Below are 19148 nucleotides of genomic sequence, written 5' to 3'. Positions count from 1 at the left end.
TGCAGACAGTGAAAAGCTCCACGGGGCCCTGTCAGGGGGCCCCTGCACTGCCCATGCCTGTGGCATGGGCAGTGCAGGCGTCCCCAGGGGCCCCACACCTCCCCGTACCGCCAGCCTTTTCCTGGCGGTTCATACCGCCAGAAAAAGGCTGGCGGTCGGGGACTTGTAATCCCCTGGGCAGCGCTGCAAGCAGCACTGCCCAGGCGGATTATCACCGCCGGGGCAAAAGTGGCAGAATACGGCTGGCCCCGGCGGTGCGTCCGCGGTGCTTCCGCCGCGGTCGTAATAGGCCAGGGTCGCCAGGGTCAAAATGACCCCTATTGTTTTAAAGTCATACAAACCGATTATCACTATTTGTGTGATTAATGTACATTTAAGACTAGAGTTATAATATAAAAGTCGAAAAAACACTTATCTTAGATGTAAGTGAGCTGTTTCTGTAGCTTTTTGAGTTTTGGGGGACAAATGTACCTAGCAGATGCAGGAAAATCTATGTCGTAGATACACATGCGTACTCCAGTTCCTTCTCATTGTTTTGATATACTTTTATCATCAAAGTGAAACTTTTGCTTCGGGTAGAAAAATCCTTTCCTCCCATTCCTCATGGAACATGGGAGTGGTCACTAAACAACTAGTGCAGCCGAAATGATCTTACCTGTACCTTTCACTATAGTCATTTCACATTACTTTCTAGAAAATAGAAAGCAGATTGCTCTGCATTGTACAATGCTTCAGTACTTATAAATGTGGACATCGCCCCCACAAACATTTTTTTGCAGTTTTATGAGGATTTTTATATGCAGAAGCACTGCACTTTTTTCAACATTTAACTCAAGTCTAGCAATACTACATGTTAATGGCTTTGAAAGAAAATTAGTCCCTAATGAGATGGAGTCATATTTTCACACGGTGCAAATGTGGCAGTGCTACAGCGACAATATTTGTTTCATCTGGCAAGGTACTGAAGCTATTTTGTTAAATTTTGTAAATTGGTTGAACTAGTGGTGTAAATTTGAAATTTATTGTGCACTTTAACAGAGAACAGATCGATTTTATCGATGTTATAATTAAAGTGTTTGATGAAAACTGTACATTGATTTGTTTGTAAAATCGTAGACCCTAACTCTTCTGATTATAATATAGTAGTGATTATCTGAAGGTTCCGAAGATGGATTTACATTTTAGTCAACTTTTATGCCTGAGGCATAAATGTACTTTCTTGAGTGACTATGAAGTAAATGCGAGAGGACGGCAGATTAAATCAATTGAAGGGGGTATCTAAAACACATAATGAAGCATGCAAGAGAATAGGCTAAATATTTTGACAGAAGTCCTTATTATGAACAATACACGGTAAAAGGCTAATGAGGACAGAATTGTTTTTATGTCCACACGGAATCCTATCATTTTAAGGGTGGCGAATATAGTAAGGTGCTGTTGGCCGATTTTTAATGCAATCAATACCCCGGCATTGGATTGCCCCCTTATGGCCTAACGATGCAAATGGAACCTATGGACCTTTGGGTCCATGCTCTGTTGCCATAGCAGCCTGTAGCAGCAACTACAAGTGATCTATGGGGGTCAGCAGGGTTAGAAAAACTTTCGGTTTGGCTCCTGTGGTTTTGTAATTTAATGGAAAATAGTGGTTAATGATAAAACATTCTCCATATTGCACCACACGAACTGTAAAGTTAAAAATATCGTTTACATGTTAATATTTCCATGTGGTCTGCCTTTTGAGGGCCGAACAAGCAGGCCAGTGAATTCTAGAATTATGGAACATAGATCGTGTATTAAAAATAGGAGACTAACAACACTTATGGTCGGCCACCATCGAGAGACTAATTGCAGGGGAAGTAGTATTCATTGGTTATTTATTCTGAAAATTAAGAATAATCTCAGAATAAATGATACAACAAAATGATTAATCACTTTTAGATTTACATACACTTAATATGTTTTAGATGAGTAAAGCACATTCAACATAATTGTGTGGATTTAATAATAATTGTAGAGGCATGAGCCCTTAGTGCCATCTTGTGCCACATTTGCGGCATTTACTTTGACGCAAATGTGGCATTAAGGTGGCATTTCCCGCACGCCATATTTACGAAGTGAAGCAATGCTTGCATTGCGCCACTTTTCTAATGCCTTGCGCCACATTATACCTGCACCTGACATAATGCATGCCAGGGGGGTGTTCTGGCACCGGGGTGGGCCTAAACATGGCACAAAATAATCTATGAGATTCCTTTGCTAATTCCTTTGCTCCATTTTTAGTGTTGTTTTTAACGCCTGCTAAATGCATTGATTACAATGGGCCTCCGGGTGCTTTGCAGGATTAGCGTCATTATTTGTGACTCTAGTCCTGCAAAGCGCCGGACTAGCGTCACAAATTATGACATTAGTCACCCTAACTACTGCCATGGTGCGCCATATTATAAATACGGCGCTACCATGTGGTGATAGGGGGATGCTTAGGGGTGCGCCACTTTTCATAAATATGCCCCATAGTTCTCTACAAGGTGCCTATAGCAAGCATATAATCTATCGACCTATCATACCTAAATTTGGTTCTTGGGACTATAAATGGCATTTTCTGACTCAGATAAATATAAATCTGAAACATTTATCGATTGGGTCCAGTGGCAGTGAATGGGCTGAAAACTTAAATGTAATTTTTTTAATTTTTTTTTATTTAAGTAGAAAACTGCCCTCAGATAGATGATATATTGATCCGAATGAATATAAATAGTGTGAAGTGTCTATGTGCTTTAAGAGCAAACCTTGCATCTCAGTTGCTTTGCACTGTAGGAAATAGACTTTTTCTTCTCCAACGATATCCCTCTTTATATGATATGCAGAGATAATTCAAAAGGTTTTCATAAAAAGACAAGAAATGAAGACAGTGTACACAGAAAAACAAATGTTTTTCTAGAAATATACTGTACAAATCTATGTTTAAAAATCACCTAGGGCCTGATTACAACTTTGGAGGAGGTGTTAATCCGTCCCAAATGTGACGGATATATCACCAGCCATATTACGAGTTCCATAGGATATAATGGACTCGTAATACGGCTGGTGGTATATCCGTCACTTTACCGTCACTTTTGGGACGGATTAACACCTCCTTCAAAGTTGTAATCAGGCCCCTAGTGCCCAAACTGAACGAAAACATGTATCATTTGCCAGCTAGAATTTCCATCTTGACTCTGACTTTTAGAAAAATGTTTGTCCACTATGAGTCTCAATTAAAGGTGGAAGGCAAACTCTGCTCCTCTGATACAGTTCATGGAGTTTATCCCACTTCGAAGAGCTTTTCTCACATGTGGCTCGTCAGCATTAAGTTGGCGAGTGTGAAAATTAAAGTTGTAGACCACCGCCTAGTGAAATTTTTCAGCATGGGCAGTCACGGCAGGTCGCTACCACTTGCTTTGAGAAAGCTGCCGCTCGAGTGGAAAATCTACTCGAGTGGCAGAAAGCAGTAGCACCCTTTGGTGACCCACATGGTGCCTTTCGCCCTGCCAGAGTTAAAAATCAGAGGGGCATATTTATACTCTGTTTGCGCCGTAATTGCGTCGTTTTTTTAACGCAAATCCGAGGCAAAACTAACTCCATATTTATACTTTGGGGTTAGACCCGTCTAGCGCCAAAGATCTTGGAGTTTGCGTCATTTATTAGCGTGGACACCTACCTTGCGTTAATGATATGCAAGGTAGGCGTTCCCGTCTAAAAAATGACTCCGAGGCATGTGCGCCGTATTTACACTCCCGGGCAAAAATGACGCCCGGGAGTGGGCGGGTCAAAAAAAAATGACGTCCAGCCGTTTTAGAGTCATTTTTTAATGCCTGGTCAGGGCAGGCGTTAAGGGACCTGTGGGCTCGGAAGGAGCCCAGAGGTGCCCTCCCATGCCCCCAGGGACACCCCCTGCCACCCTTGCCCACCCCAGGAGGACACCCAAGGATGGAGGGACCCATCCCAGGGAACTTAAGGTAAGTTCAGGTAAGTATTTTTTATTTTATTTTTTTGTGGCATAGGGGGGCCTGATTTGTGCCCCCCTACATGCCACTATGCCCAATGGCCATGCCCAGGGGACAGAAGTCCCCTGGGCATGGCCATTGGGCAAGGGGGCATGACTCCTGTCTTTGCTAAGACAGGAGTCATTTCAATGGGGGTTGGGAGTCAAAAAAAATGGCGCTAATCGGGTTGAGGCGAAAATTTTGCCTCAGCCTGACTTGCCCCATTTTTTGGCGCCCAAGCTCCATTTTCCCCTACGCCAGCGCTGCCTGGTGTAAGTCATTTTTTTTGACCCACACCAGGCAGCTCAGCTGGCTAACGTCATTCCATAAATACGGCGCCCGCATGGCGCTTTGGAATGGCGTTAGCCGGCGTTAAATTTTTTGACGCACAACTGCGTTGGCGCAGTTGTGCGCCAAAAAGTATAAATACGGCCCAGAGTGAGCAATGTGATGTACTGGAATTCTAGCGCTCGCTGAACTCTAGAGAATCTCACTGAGTTTTTACGTAATTCTGTGGAGTGAAAATCTGTGAGTTCCACCCAGGTCTAGTCTCAATGTTAATATATCCACCCAAACAACCCAATTTGTAACTCTTTTATTTACTATCTCCCTTTTCATATATATGTTATAGCTCGTTGTTTCAACATTAAATATAGACATATACATATAAACCATCCCAAGCTGTGGAACAACAATTGCCATTTATTGTGTATAAAAATAAAGTAAATCGTCATATGTCAACCTGCGTTTCTATCAGTTTATCATACTGCATAAAGGCAGAAAGGAACACTGACTGACTTGCTCAAGACTCAGTAGTTTGTCTATTGAAGTCTCTGGCTCAGGCTGTCAGCTTGGCTTCATTTGACGGATACAGCTTTGCAGCCACTGATACTGGCAGAGAGGAAGTCATAGGCCATGATATTGTTGCTACCCTCACTTTGTTTAGCTCCTTTCAAAGCACCTACCTCCATAAGTCCCACAATGCAAATGCTTTGAGTACAGGGTAGTGGAAATCTAGATTTATTTCTAAAGTACACGCAGGGAGAGGATGTAGAAGGACTTTCTTCTAATACATCAGAGAGCCTTCTCTGAGGCCACAAAAGTTAATTCCTTCCTGGCTGAACTTGTGACCCCCGCATTTCACAGTTTTCTTAACTGGCCGAACAAAATTTAAAGCAAGGACATGCCTGGATTCAAGCAAAACAAAGCCATAGAGCTCTGTTGGCTGACAATTGAGAGGCAGAGAAAAAAAACACATTTATTAAGCATTTTAACGATTTAAGGGCAATCTGCCTTGCATTTATTTTATTTTCAAAAAGCAAACATTAATCAGTTAGCCCTTTCTGATTTTCTCTGTTGAAGCCTGGCAGGGGTTGCCAAGAGCAAGCCACGTAGCAGTGCTTGCATTGACAATTCCTAATTCAGGTCCATGAGAATATACAGTACATGCTTTGGACTAGAGTCTGTCCTCCATACTTCTACCACACCAGTTATCTCAAGCATCTTGTAATAATTGAATTGCCTTACAGGTTTTAGTTTGTACTAAATTAAACCTGTCAGTCACTGTGTTTAGTGCTAGATTGAAGTCCCCACCTTATTATGGTATTTGTATTATGTTGCCTACACAGTGACAGTCTGGCATAACAAAAACTGGAGAGTCAACATTTTACGTTGGGGTGTCAACATGGGGAATCAACATGATTATTGTAGAACTGTCTTCGAATTATGCGGATTTCATGGCTTCAAATCTACTGTGTGTTTATTAGTATGCAACATCTCTAGCATGGAAACTAAAGGAGGGAAAGTACATGTAGGAACTCCATTTGAAGGTCAAGGATGTGATGCACCTTGGTACCAAAAATGTTTCCTGTAAATCTGTTTATTGTCTATTTAGATATGCCTGTACAAGCTATGCCTGCATGTGAATATTTAGGTCTTTGACATTCCATGAGCATAACCCAAGACTATGAGACATGTAAATTCATATATGCTACCATTATGCAGTCAGACACATTGCTAATTCCTAGCAAATGGGCCATCCACACAGATGTGCCTATCAGTGAGGAATCCTAGTAAATCACCCCTCACACTGATACTCCAAACTATTAGAAATTGGGTCTCTAGTTGGAAGTTAGTTTGCTCCCTGCCCAAGTAGGGACCGTCAGTCTAGTCAGGGTAGGAGAGATACACAGCTCAAATAATCCTTGCTCACCCCCTTGGCAGCTTGACACAAACAGTCAGGCTTATCTCAGGGGCAATGTGTAAAGTATTTGTAAAAAAACACACACAGTAACACAGTAAAAGCACCACAAAACGATGCCACACCAGTTTAGAAAATTAGCCAATATTTATCTAATTCAAGAAAAAGATCAAAATAACAAAATTCCCACATGCACAAGCAAAGATATGAATCCATTGAAATCAACGGATGCAAATTTTAGCACAAAGTACCTGGTGTGTGTCAAAAATAAAGCAGCATGGGTGTGCATGCATCGGAAAAGCAAGAGATGAGTCGATTCCTTACTAGCAAGTTAGGCCGTGCATCAATTCTTTCCCTGCAGAGAAGGGGTGTGTTGATCTCCCGACAAGCAACCTCAGGTTTGTGTAGTGATGTTGAAGATTTTGACACCCAGGGTCATTGTCTGGAAAATTCCGACGCTCTATGTGAAAGGTCCACGTTGAGAACAGGTGCTGCATTGATTCTTCAGCCACTAGGCAGGCAATGTGTTGAATTTTCAGATGTGCACTCAGCAGTGCATGGATTTTCCCCCACAGGTTACCACTTCCACTTCTAAGGGCCCAGGAACTGGATTCGGCACCACTTAGCAAGTCAGGACTCTCAGCAGAAGAGCCCAGGCACTGGCAGATAAAATCTTTGATGTCCCTGAGACTTCAGAACAGGTGGCAAGATCAGTCTAAGCCCTAGGAGAAACTTCACAAGCAGGATTTCAGAAGGCAAAGTCCAGACCCTTCCCCCTTCAGGCAGAAGCAGCAACAGCAGCAGGCCATCACAGCAAAACAACAGACAGAGTGACAGGTCTTCTCAAGCATCAAGCTCTTCTCCTTGGCAGAAGCTCCTCTTGATCCAGAAGTAATCTAAAGTTGTGGGGTCAGCAGTCCAATACTTATCCTCATTTCTACCTTTGAAGTATGCAAACTTCAAAGGAAAGTCTTTGTAGTGCACAAGACCCTGTCTATTCCCTGCCCTGCCCCAAACACACACTAGGAGGTTGGAGACTGTATTGTGTGAGGGCAGGCACAGCCCTTTCAAGTGCAGGTGTCAGCTCCTCCCTCTCACTCTAACTCAGGAAGACTCATCAGGATATGCAGAAGACATTTCAGCTCCCTTTGTGTCCCTGTCTAGAGTGGATTCCCAAACACAACTGTCAGTCTGACCCAAACATGTTTTCAGCAGCTAAGCAGAGGCACAGGATGGTTAAGCAAGAAAATGCCCACTTTCTAAAAGTGGCATTTTCAAACAGCCGAACTAAAAACCAACTTCACCAAAATATGTATTTTTAAAGTGTGAGTTCAGAGGCCCCAAAACACATCTCTATCTACCCCCAATGAAAAACTGCACTTAAAAGGTATTTGAAGGCAATGCCCCTGTTAACCTGGGGGGGGGCCTTGCAATAGTGAAAAACAAATTTAGGAGTATTTCACTATCAAGACATGTAAAACACACCAGTACATGTCCTACTTTTTTAATACACTGCAACCTGACCATGGGACTACGTAGGGCCTAGAGTAGGGGTGACTTACATGTAGTAAAAGGGAAGGTTTGGGCCTGAGTGGGTACACTTGCACGAATTGGCAGTGCAAAACTGCACACACAGACACTGCAGTCTCAGGCATGTTTACAGGGCTACTCATGGGTGGCACAATGACTGCTGAAGGCCCACTAGTAGCATTTGATTTACATGCCCTGGGCACACATAGTGCACTTATTAGGGACTTAACAGTAAATCAAATATGTCATCATGGATAAACCAATCAACAATACAATTTAGACATATAGCATATGCACTTTAGCACTGGTTAGCAGTGGTAAAGTGTTCAGAGTCCTAAAGCCAACAAAACAGGCCAGAAAATATAGGAGGAATGAGGCAAAAAGTTTGGGGATGACCCTGCAAAAAAGGCCAGGCCCAATACAAACTATTAGTGAAAATAGCCAATTCGTGTTTTAAAACATGCAAACATCTAAACTTGAAGGTGATACTGTTGCATGGGTTCTCATTATTCTAATGAGACTACTGGATTTGGGCGGCAGAATCACCTGGACTGCGGGGGACTGAGTCTGAACCCATACCATGTGACACCTGTCGACCTAATCCGGGTTTGTTTTGGCTAACTAGCAGTGCCTCATCTCCACCCAAGAGCAGGAATGATTGGGCAACCGGGCGCATTACATAAATGACTCCTCAGGGGAATCGTGTCACTCAGATCTCATCCGTTTCTCTCAGTTACATTAGTCTCACATATGTAAGGACAGTCAGAGGCAGAGTATGGTTCAATGAGGTTATATAAGATTATGCATCTTAGATAATAAAGCATGTATTGCAATAACTAGTACGATGAAGCACAATAAGATTAAGATTGTGACAAGGAGAGTAAAACACAAAAATAGCGCTACCATATTATCACAAAAATTGTTAAGGATAGTTCCTACCTAAGCTAACTTAGAGCACAGCATGTTAATCTCTAATTCTGCCCTTTAGGCTTCCCTTTGGAAGACACCATCCCTCATACCTGAGCAAGAGGCCTGTAGCCTACATAAGCAGCTGCAGTGAAGCAATCAGCATTCAGTCGTGGTCATCTGGCTGGAATCTCCCTCTAATGTTTATGAGTCAAAGTAGTGTTTTTATAATAAAACAGCTGATGTTCTAACAAAGGATCCCCACGAAAGAGTGTGTATATTTCTGTGAACATTGGAGACAAAGCATACCACTTTTGTAGGCAACCTATCTCACTGCAGGCTTGAGAAAGCACAGAGTGAAAGAAATGTCTTGTTTAAGAACGCAGTGCTGACCTAGGCGAAGAACAGCTAGACAGAGAAAATAAAACAAGACCGCAAATGTGGCTATTGTTAAAGTAATATAGCAAAGCCAAAATAAAACATATCTAGGTTAAAGTGCACAGCGGGCTAAAATGGCTACACAACAATACATATTGGAAGTGTTGAACCGCATACAAAAATATATTGGCATATGTGAGAGCTACTTTACTGCTATGTAAAAAAAAAGTGCCAAATGGGGAATCGTAAAATTATGAACTATCATAGGATGCCTGTGGGGGTTTCTCAAGGCAAATAAATATAGACAAATCATTTAAGTGTTATAAAAAATAAAGCAACATTCTGTAACAATGTGATGGAGCCAAACAGAGCAATCAGAATTTCATGTTGTACATATTTAGTTTATATCAGTGGTGTTGTTTGGATCTTCATGTGGTTGTGAGCTGACTTTAGTGGTGGAACATAGAATCTAATGGCGCTGTCCCTCTTCACAATGTGGGTTTTGATCAATGTAGCTATCCTTTTAGGATTACAATAAAATTGCATTCTCCCGTAGTGACGCAGTCTCAGTCTGGCTGAATATAACATTGCATAGTTGTTTTTCATGAATTAAAGTTGCTTCTTTACCTCCAGAACGGATCATCTTGAGCAATAGTTGTGAAGTCTTGAAAAATAGAAAGGGTACATTTCCGGTATTCCAGCCTACCCTTCTCTCTTGCTAGTTTGAATGTTGTATCCCGGCCCCATTAGTTCAGGAACCAAGCTATTATACTCCACTGCTCCAGAAGGGTGCAAGAAAGTAGTGTGCAAGCTGTATGGCAAACATGTTGGAACACTGGAACCTGCTAAAAAGGTCCGTCAGAAGGATTTCAACCAATACGCCACATTATAAGAAGGGCAAGAATACGTATATTGTCATGTCCAGAGCATGAATCAAGATCTTCATTTTTCACTTTATTACTGCAAGTACTTTTCCCACTTGTAGCGTAGCACCAGAGGACTTTCCAGAGTTGTCTATGATGTCAGCGATTTGTTATTTTGCCGAAACAGGTGTCAAGCCTTGTTTGCATAGTATTCCTCTTTGTTGATCCACCCTACCAGTGAGGGAATCAATTTTTATATTTACAGCTCTGAGGCTGATTTTAATTTACAGGAGATTTTCCTCACGTATGAATCTGCATCACCAGGTACAGTTGTCTGTTGATTTTACTCAGGGTCTTTAATGGGCTCGCCAACCAACCTGGTTTTCTTTTTGTGTCCAGATGGTAGGCCCTTTTTGACCCTGCTTTCCCCATGGCACTTACGTTTTGCCACCATGCTCAACAACAACTTGAGAGAGTACATTCCAGGATGAGAAACCGCAACAGGAGAATGATTAGCAATTTATCAAAAAGCACTGCACTATCAACGACGGCACAGTCAGCATTTCTACCTGCTGTTTTCTTACAGATCCTTCATATATGATGACACTGTAAAACAACATGAGGTTTACCATTTTCTTACAGGCCAATACTAAAAATATCCTGCCATCAGCACCAGTCACTGCGCTAGATGTCCACAGCCAGTACTTGCAGGAAAATGTTGGATACCTCAGTCCAGTGCCATCAGAAGCAGCAAAGCAGTCTCATATAAAGATGTTGTCTGGAAACCATAGGAAAGGCCTTTGAGTGCAAATATTGAGCATTATGACTGGATTCTTGAGGGATTTCACTTTTTATTAATATATTTCCATCGCACAAGAAAGACTACGCAGCAACCCTATGGTTACCATTTGGATGACTACAAATTTAGCCTTTCCAAGATGGCATCTGTTCCTGGCCTTCCTCAAGAGGAGATCTCTGCACATCCTTCTTTATTTTTGTTTCCACAGAGGGAATACTTCACCTGAACACCTCCCGAATTACCATATTACCATATTCCAGTGCTGCACAATAAGGTGGTCAACACCATCACAAGCAACCGCTTGAGAATATGCTTTGATCATCCGCAGGGTGGGTATAATCACCTACATTCAGCCTCAATATGGCATTGGTTTGACTCTACTATGCATATACAGTCACTGGAACAAATAATGACACTGGTGAGCCGTTAACCACTTGTCCAACCAGCTTAAAGACCACCTTCTCTGCTCCCTCAGTACCTTTAGGGTGGCAGAGAGGGATTGGTCACTGCTATGTCAGCATGCTGGACATTGTGAGTATTCATGCCTCACTCCCTTTTCCTCTTACTCCTATTTGCTGATTTAGGTTTAATGTGACTTTTCTCCCTCCGTTTAATTCCACAGAAAGTGTGGTCTCTGTCTACATCTATGGGACCAAATTCGGGTGAGCTTTAATGCAATTGTGGCTTACACAGATAATTGCATTAATCTTCATTTTGATCCCTGATGTGGGATATGTGAGAAGTACATTACCTCACTTGTGTGCCACTTACCTACCAATGTGTTTGTTTGTTTGTCATGTGAATTTGCACAACCACTAACAGGTGTTACGTCACCTTTGTCACATATTCAGTAACCTACCTAACACATTGATGTTTTCAAGATGGGTATGACATTTGAATACCTACCATTATACTTTTGAATCTGTTTTGTTCTTTTATTCCTGGTTGGTTGTTAGACATTCCCAGGTATACGTTTTTGCTAACATAACACTCACACATCCCCAATCATGTGTATATGAGGTTTTTTTGGTCCTGAAGAATTGCCCTGATTGATAGCAACAACCCTTGAAAAGATTCATGTTGACCTTTATTTCCACTATTTCATGAGCTGCATTGGACAATTATCTTCAAATGTGACCAATCACTGTTATAATCATAACAAAAGGATCCACTGTGGAAAAACTGGGCTGATTGAAGAAGCCCCCCTCACTTTTTGCACCCATTTTTCACTCACACTTGTGTTTTTCTGAATATGATGGTGCCCTGGGCACTTCTGAACAGTCCCAGGTCCTTTTCTCTGGTTAAAATGGTATATGCAAATTAAGTTAATTAAAATTGGCTGTATCTACCTACCTATAAGTCCCTAGTATATGGTAGGGCATGTAGGTTTAGGGGCCCCAGCATAGATAGGACACCCCTAGGTGTACTGCTGTGGTGCCCAGTGTCATTTTAAAAGAAGGACTGCCTGGCTGGCTGCTTTTAAGTTTTACTTTGGAATTCAGACTACTTCCAAAGTCCTGAGCTACCTTATTTTTACATATGTCACCCCTCAGGTATGGCCTAAATGTCCCCAGGATTGGGTGCACTGTAACTATAAGCAGGGACTTTATAACAAATTTATTATAAGCTCTAGTGAGGGAAAAATAGCCAAATGTGTTTTCCCCATTGTAGTGAATTGGCTCCATAGGCTAACATGGAGAGACTTTATTTGAAAATAATAAAGTTATAAAATCAATTGGAATGAGCTAAATATCGCAAGTTTAGCATCAAATTATAAGTTATAATAAACCCCAAACGTGACACTGTTGAATGTAATATAACTTGGACAGGGAAAGAGTTTTAGAACTCTTGCTAAACGTTAGCAACTTCAGCCCTGTATTGCCCTTCTCTGATTGGTCAGCCTCTGGCAGCCTGAGCCAGGCAGCCTTGATGAGGTGTGAATGGGCCTGGGATGAAACAAACGAAGCATCTTGTGGGAGGAGATCTGCCTCAGCAGATGGTAGAACAGGATGAGATGAGAGCAGCCAAACTGGACTTCAAAGAAGGGAAGGACATTTGGAACAGCAACACAGCCTCTCCCATTTCCTACAGCCCCAGACAACCAGGTACCCCCTAGTTACATTAAGAGAGGGCTGAAAAGGGGTGTGGTAAGAGAAACTTAGCCACACCAGTGGGCGGACTCAGTCAGATCTAAACTCTTAAGATTGAGTTTTTGACATCTTGCATTTTGGACGAATGCTGCTCCCTGGGATTGATCACCCAAGAGGGTGGTGGCCTGCATGTGATTGGACATGAGCACCCCCTTGCTTGCCATCCCAGGAGCAAGGATAAATATGTCAGAGCTGCCCCACACTTAAGATCCCTACTGGAACAAGACAAGAAGAAGAAAGACCGCCCTGCTGGAACCCTGGCCTGCATCTGGACCCTGCACTCAGAAGGACTGCACCAGGCGTACACTTTGGCCTTCACCAAGAAAAGGACTTTGCCTTACTTCTACAACATGAAGAAGGGGCAACCAGCGGGCTACAGGTAAAAAAGGAGCTGACCAGAGGTCCCTGCTTCAAGTCCTGCAAAAAAAGCCCAGCTGACCAGTGGCCATTTTTGGATTTGAACCAGGTACATTCTTAGATTTGGAGTCTTAATCCCCAAGGAGCAACTCAGAGCTTCTGGAACCTTGGGGTGAGTTGTGGACACCTAAAGTACATTAGAAGTACTTCTGGAAGAAGATTGAGAAGTTTTGAGAAGTTTGGAGCACCTTTGGAAAAAAGCTCCATAAGTGGACTGACCCGACATCGTGAGTCAAGCCGGCCAACGTCGACCATGCCTGGCCTGACTTGCAGGTTCGTCCCACTGAAAACCTCCTGAGCCCCAGACTTCCAGGATCTGACTGGGGGCTCATGGAAAGACAATCCAACAATGTCACTTCAAAATTGGCATTCTGAGGAGGGACTTCTGACTTCGGGGCAGAAAAGCTCCAGAAACATTTTTAAGTCCAAAGGTAAAAGTGATTGAGGTCTCCTGCGCAGTGTGTCCAAGGAGGGCTCCATTGTGGTCAGCCTCAACTTTCAATTTTGTCCCATTCAGGAGAAATCTTCCTGAAAAAGTGACTATGTTAGAACATAGAAACTTGACCAAGGCATCATGGGCCGTGTATCCCAGGAGGTCTCCAGTGAGGTCGGCCTCAACTTGTGACTTTGTCCCGGTCGGTGGTAAATCTTCAATAATTTTTCAAAGTGTTAAAGTAAAACTTTAACGGAGGCCTCCTGCTCAGTGTAGTCGAGCAGGGCTCAATCGCGGTAGGCCTCAAATTTTGACTTTGCTCTGGTTGAGTGCGACCAGATGCCCAGAGTGGTGCTTTCGATTTCTACGTGCTAGAAAACCTTAAATCTTTAAAAAATTCATTCCTTAGATTCCCTACATTCGATTGTGGTCGTTTTGGTGTCATTTTAAAGATAAAAATATAATCTATTTTCATAAATTGGTGTGGGAATTTTATTATGTTTTTTTGTTTTACTTATTACTGTTTTGTTGATATTAAATGCTTGACACCTGTCTCCAAAATTAATCCAAACTACTTGTGGCCAAACTACCAAGGGTTTAGCCAGGATTCATTTATTGAGACCTTGACTGGAACTAGTGGGGGTTTGTGGACTATTGCTAAAGGTCGTACTTACCTGCCCTTAGCAATAATCCACTTTCTAACACCCACTGATTAAATTAGCCACAGTACTTCTTAGCTATTTTTAATTCACATCACACAAATCTTCTCCCAGAGCATCTCCAGTCATACTTCACATAGGCATTGGCAAAGAGCCCCCTCAAGGGGGCCGTTGGGCATTATGTTGCCAGCCCACCAAGAAGCTGCCTGGCGATGAAGCATGACAGCCATTAGAGTATGTAAGGGCTTTTGCTTCTGAGCTATGAGATCCCTTGATCTGATTTTTCAGCTCATTACTGACCTTCTTTGCTGCCCCTTTCCCACCTTTTGTGACCCTAAAGGAACTGCATACCCTATTGGATGTCATTCTGAGTTGTCAGTATAGATGTTGCATTGCTTGATGTCTTTTGATGATGGTAAAGGAGTATCTATAGAAAGAAGAAAATTGCTGCTGTCTAACAAAAGTGGGTTGAAACTGTCAAGGTTCATTTCAACAAGCCCCATAGTAGAGCATTTGTTTGCTTTCTTGGTAATAAAGGAAAACTGTGTCCTTCTGTAGGTTCATCTTCAAGTAGTCAATTTACAGTCAGGCTTGGATGCTGGGAATACAGATGTTCCAGTGGTCAGTGTCACTGACTAAGTAGACCCGCATGTAGATCTGAATGTCATTGACTTGTTGGAGCATATTGATGTTCTTGTTAGCCAGCAGTCCTCCAATAGATAGATATAAATAGGTAAATGTGTCTATCAATTACTCTCATTGGGAAACGTGCACCTATATGTATATTCCAAACTGTGCTTCATTGATTTATTATAGTGATATAACCTGCTGTCAAGGGCAATACTGGTTGTCAAGTATCCTCCTACTGAGTGAAAGGATTTAGCCATGGATGAGGGCTGCTGCGAAGGAAAAAGACGTCCATGACAGGTATAGTATGAGGCATAAAGGCTACAAAGCAATTAGAGCATTCTACTGAGGAGAGAGAGCCTTATTCACAAGGGTAAACTTACACTTTTGTGTGAGTTTACGCTTGGTTGCTATTCACAAAGGCATTCCACTAGTAGCAACTTTAAGACTGCTGAGTCTCCCCACATAAAGATATAGAACAGTCCTGTCTATTTATGTGACGAGACTCCGATACCTCTAGAAAAACACGTATGTGAATAGCAAACAATCATAAAATTACACAAAAGTGTTAGTTTACCTTTGTGAATCAGGTGCTCTGTGTCCTAAATTAGAGAGAGAAAAGAAGCATAAACACTGAAACGCTGAAGCTGAAGCTCTAAGACAAAAATGATTGTCTGCCACTCCTTTGTTTTCAGTGCAGCTCCTAACAAAGCATTACTTCTTAAGCCTTTAGGCCGACGTTACTCAAAGTACAGCCCGCGGGCCGCCAGCGGCCCCACGGACCGACCTTGGCGGCCCGCGGAGACGTACAACAAACACCATATGATATTGGCCGCAGTATGTAAACATAGAAGAGGGCCGCGGGAGCATGCGCAGCAGTGGCTTCTTTGTGCATGCTTCCGCGGCCCTCCTCTATGTTTACGTACAGCGGCCATTATTTATGGCGTTTCCGTGATGATCCTGGAAGCCAAAGCCCCATAAAAGTCAGCGCTTGCAGCTAACTTTTACGGGGTTTTGTCATCTGCTTCCTGTCACCGGCTCCACGTCTGCTGCCCGCCTGCCTGCCTGCCATTCTACATTTGTGAAATCTTTACAGTGCTTTGAGTCAGGTAAGGCTCTTTGATTATTTATTTATTTGTTTTTAATGTAGTGTGTGTGTTACTGGGGTAGGGTTGAGAGTAGATTGCGCTGTGTGTGTGCGCTGTGTGTGTGTGTGTTACTGGGGTAGGGGTGCGAGCAGATGGCACTGTATGTGTTACTGGGGTAGGGGTGAGAGCAGTTGGCGCTGTGTGTGTGCGTGCTGTGTGTGTGTTACTGGGGTGGGGGGAGAGCAGATGGCGCTGTGTGTGTGCGCTGTGTGTGTGTTACTGGGGTAGGGGTGAGAGCAGATGGCGCTGTGTGCAGATGGCGCTGTGTGTGTTACTGGGGTAGGGGTGAGAGCAGATGACGCTGTGTGTGTTACTGGGGTAGGGGTGAGAGCAGATGGCGCTGTGTGCAGATGGCGCTGTGTGTGTTACTGGGGTAGGGGTGAGAGCAGATGGCGCTGTGTGCAGATGGCGCTGTGTGTGTTACTGGGGTAGGGGTGAGAGCAGATGGCGCTGTGTGTGTTACTGGGGTAGGGGTGAGAGCAGATGGCGCTGTGTGCAGATGGCGCTGTGTGCAAATGGCGCTGTCTGTGTTACTGGGGTAGGGGTGAGAGCAGATGGCGCTGTGTGCAGATGGCGCTGTGTGCAGATGGCGCTGTGTGCAGATGGCGCTGTGTGTGTTACTGGGGTAGGGGTGAGAGCAGATGGCGCTGTGTGTGTTACTGGGGTAGGGGTGAGAGCAGATGGCGCTGTGTGTGTTACTGGGGTAGGGGTGAGAGCAGATGGCGCTGTGTGCAGATGGCTCTGTGTGTGTTACTGGGGTAAGGGTGAGAGCAGATGGCGCTGTGTATGTTACTGGGGTGGGGGTGAGAGCAGATGGCGCTGTGTGTGTTACTGGGGTAGGGGTGAGAGCAGATGGCGCTGTGTGCAGATGGCGCTGTGTGCAGATGGCGCTGTGTGTGTTACTGGGGTAGGGGTGAGAGCAGATGGCGCTGTGTGTGTTACTGGGGTGGGGGTGAGAGCAGATGGTGCTGTGTGTGTTACTGGGGTAGGGGTGAGAGCAGATGGCGCTGTGTGCAGATGGCGCTGTGTGCAGATGGCGCTGTGTGTGTTACTGGGGTAGGGGTGAGAGCAGATGGCGCTGTGTGTGTTACTGGGGTAGAGGTGAGAGCAGATGGCGCTGTGTGTGTTACTGGATTCAAAATGCAGAATTGTTTAGCAATGTTTTGAAAAAGGGGGCGGGGTGGTTGTTCCCCCTCTAAGCCACGCCCCCCCCCGCTGTCACTTCAGTGCGGCCCTCGGCCGCAAACCATACTGCAATTTTGGCCCCCGAGAAAAAGTTTGTGAGTACCCATGCTTTAGGCAATAACAGGCGTTAACTGCCCTCCCCCGCATTTATAGGACTGCAAAGAGTTTAGGATAACGAAAAGCAGTGTCTGACCCACAAGTATGTCAGGAAGGCTATTTAATCTCTCTTGAGCGGTGGATCCAACTCAATAAAGGTGATGGGAAAACGGCTCGTCTGAGTAACCGCAGCACTGTTCCCAATCTTTGGAACATAGAGGTGCCCTTTTATCATGTCTCAAGTGTGTGCCTAATACACCATCTCATTCACTGAGTCGGATGTAAGTCAATAGAGCATGAGTGCTGCAATGGAGAGTAGCAACTCAGCAGCACAAAGCATGTAGCTGGCAGTCACGCAGGCCCCTAGCAGTATTTACAGCGAGCAAAGGTACAATATGATTGGCTATTCAGCTCCCAAAGTTGCATTCCGCTCTTAATTTACGTTATGAATTCCAAGACTTGGTTATTGAAAACAAATTGCTCCTTATCTATCATTTTGTCAGATCTTTGTCTCTTGATTCCTGCATTATATTGCTGCATTATATTTTTTATTTTAGACTGCATCTCGCAAGTTTGATTTTCATATTGGAGCATGCCTCTACTTTTCACTTTACTCTGTATAAACCTCTGTATTGTACTTATCGAGTTCAGTCTCTCTATTCGTGGTAGTTTGAGAATATATCTCTATAGTGTTTGGTCTTTTCCCGATACTATCTCCTCATTTTGTGCTTTGTTTAGAGTTCGACACACCGGTTACTCCGTTATTAACATAATGGATTTCCCTTCTGTCGCCTTTGTGACGAGTAACCACCCGTCTTCCAAAGTCTAAAATGAGCTCTTTGTCCTTATTTCTGTCACATGTATCTCTAAAAAGCATTACAAATTGTGCTCTTTTTGACCCTGCTTCACACTGTTGATTGTGTCAGTTTGAAGTATGCTTCCCTATTGTTCATATTTTTCAGTGTGCCTTCCTGTCCCTCGTTGAATACATCTCCCATTTTCAAATATCAGAGTGTTTCCTAGTTGTGTTTACATCGTGTGCGTTAGTCTGTTTGTGTCATTGATTGGGTCTTCCCATACGGTTCCTATTTTTTTGCTATGTGCTTTCCTACTTTGTCATTTTGAAGTAGGCCTCCCGGTTTGTTAATAAATGCTCGATGGGCAGCTTGCATTGTTTTATGTCAAGAAAAAAGTAATAGCAGGGAGCTTGGTGAGCAGCAGCGAGGGGAAGGGGCAGGGGAAGCTGGAAGCGTGAATATCTATGAACTCTGCCATTAAATCCAACACAAAGTTGACATATTGTGGTCAGGAAAAGGAAAGTTTGACCAGTGAGGTCCAAGTTCTAAGCAGGCCATGAGGTTTTGTAACACGTTGAGTGTTGCATTTAGGGACATTTTAATTCATTTTTTATTAAGATTCTATCCATTTCTAAAAATCCACTTTGTCCAGTGAATGTGAGTAGACATTTAAAGTCCATAATAAGGGATAGAGAGCATGACCGACATACAGAATTCATCACCCACTGATAGCCACTCAACAGAGTCTGTCACCACAGCCTCTTCCTATATTCCTACACTCTCAGCCATTCATTGTGCCTCCCTCCCACTCATAACAGTCACCATGGTTCTATGTCAGCTTATCATAGAAGCATTGTCTGACGTAAATATCATATTCTAAATCTTGTTTAAAAAAATGGCACTCCATTGGTTGCAGATGTTACATTATTAACTCCAAT

This window comes from Pleurodeles waltl, chromosome 1_1, assembly GCF_031143425.1.
Source record: "Pleurodeles waltl isolate 20211129_DDA chromosome 1_1, aPleWal1.hap1.20221129, whole genome shotgun sequence".
Taxonomy (NCBI): domain Eukaryota; kingdom Metazoa; phylum Chordata; class Amphibia; order Caudata; family Salamandridae; genus Pleurodeles; species Pleurodeles waltl.
The sequence above is the reverse complement of the archived record's forward strand: the minus strand, read 5'-3'. Positions refer to the sequence as shown.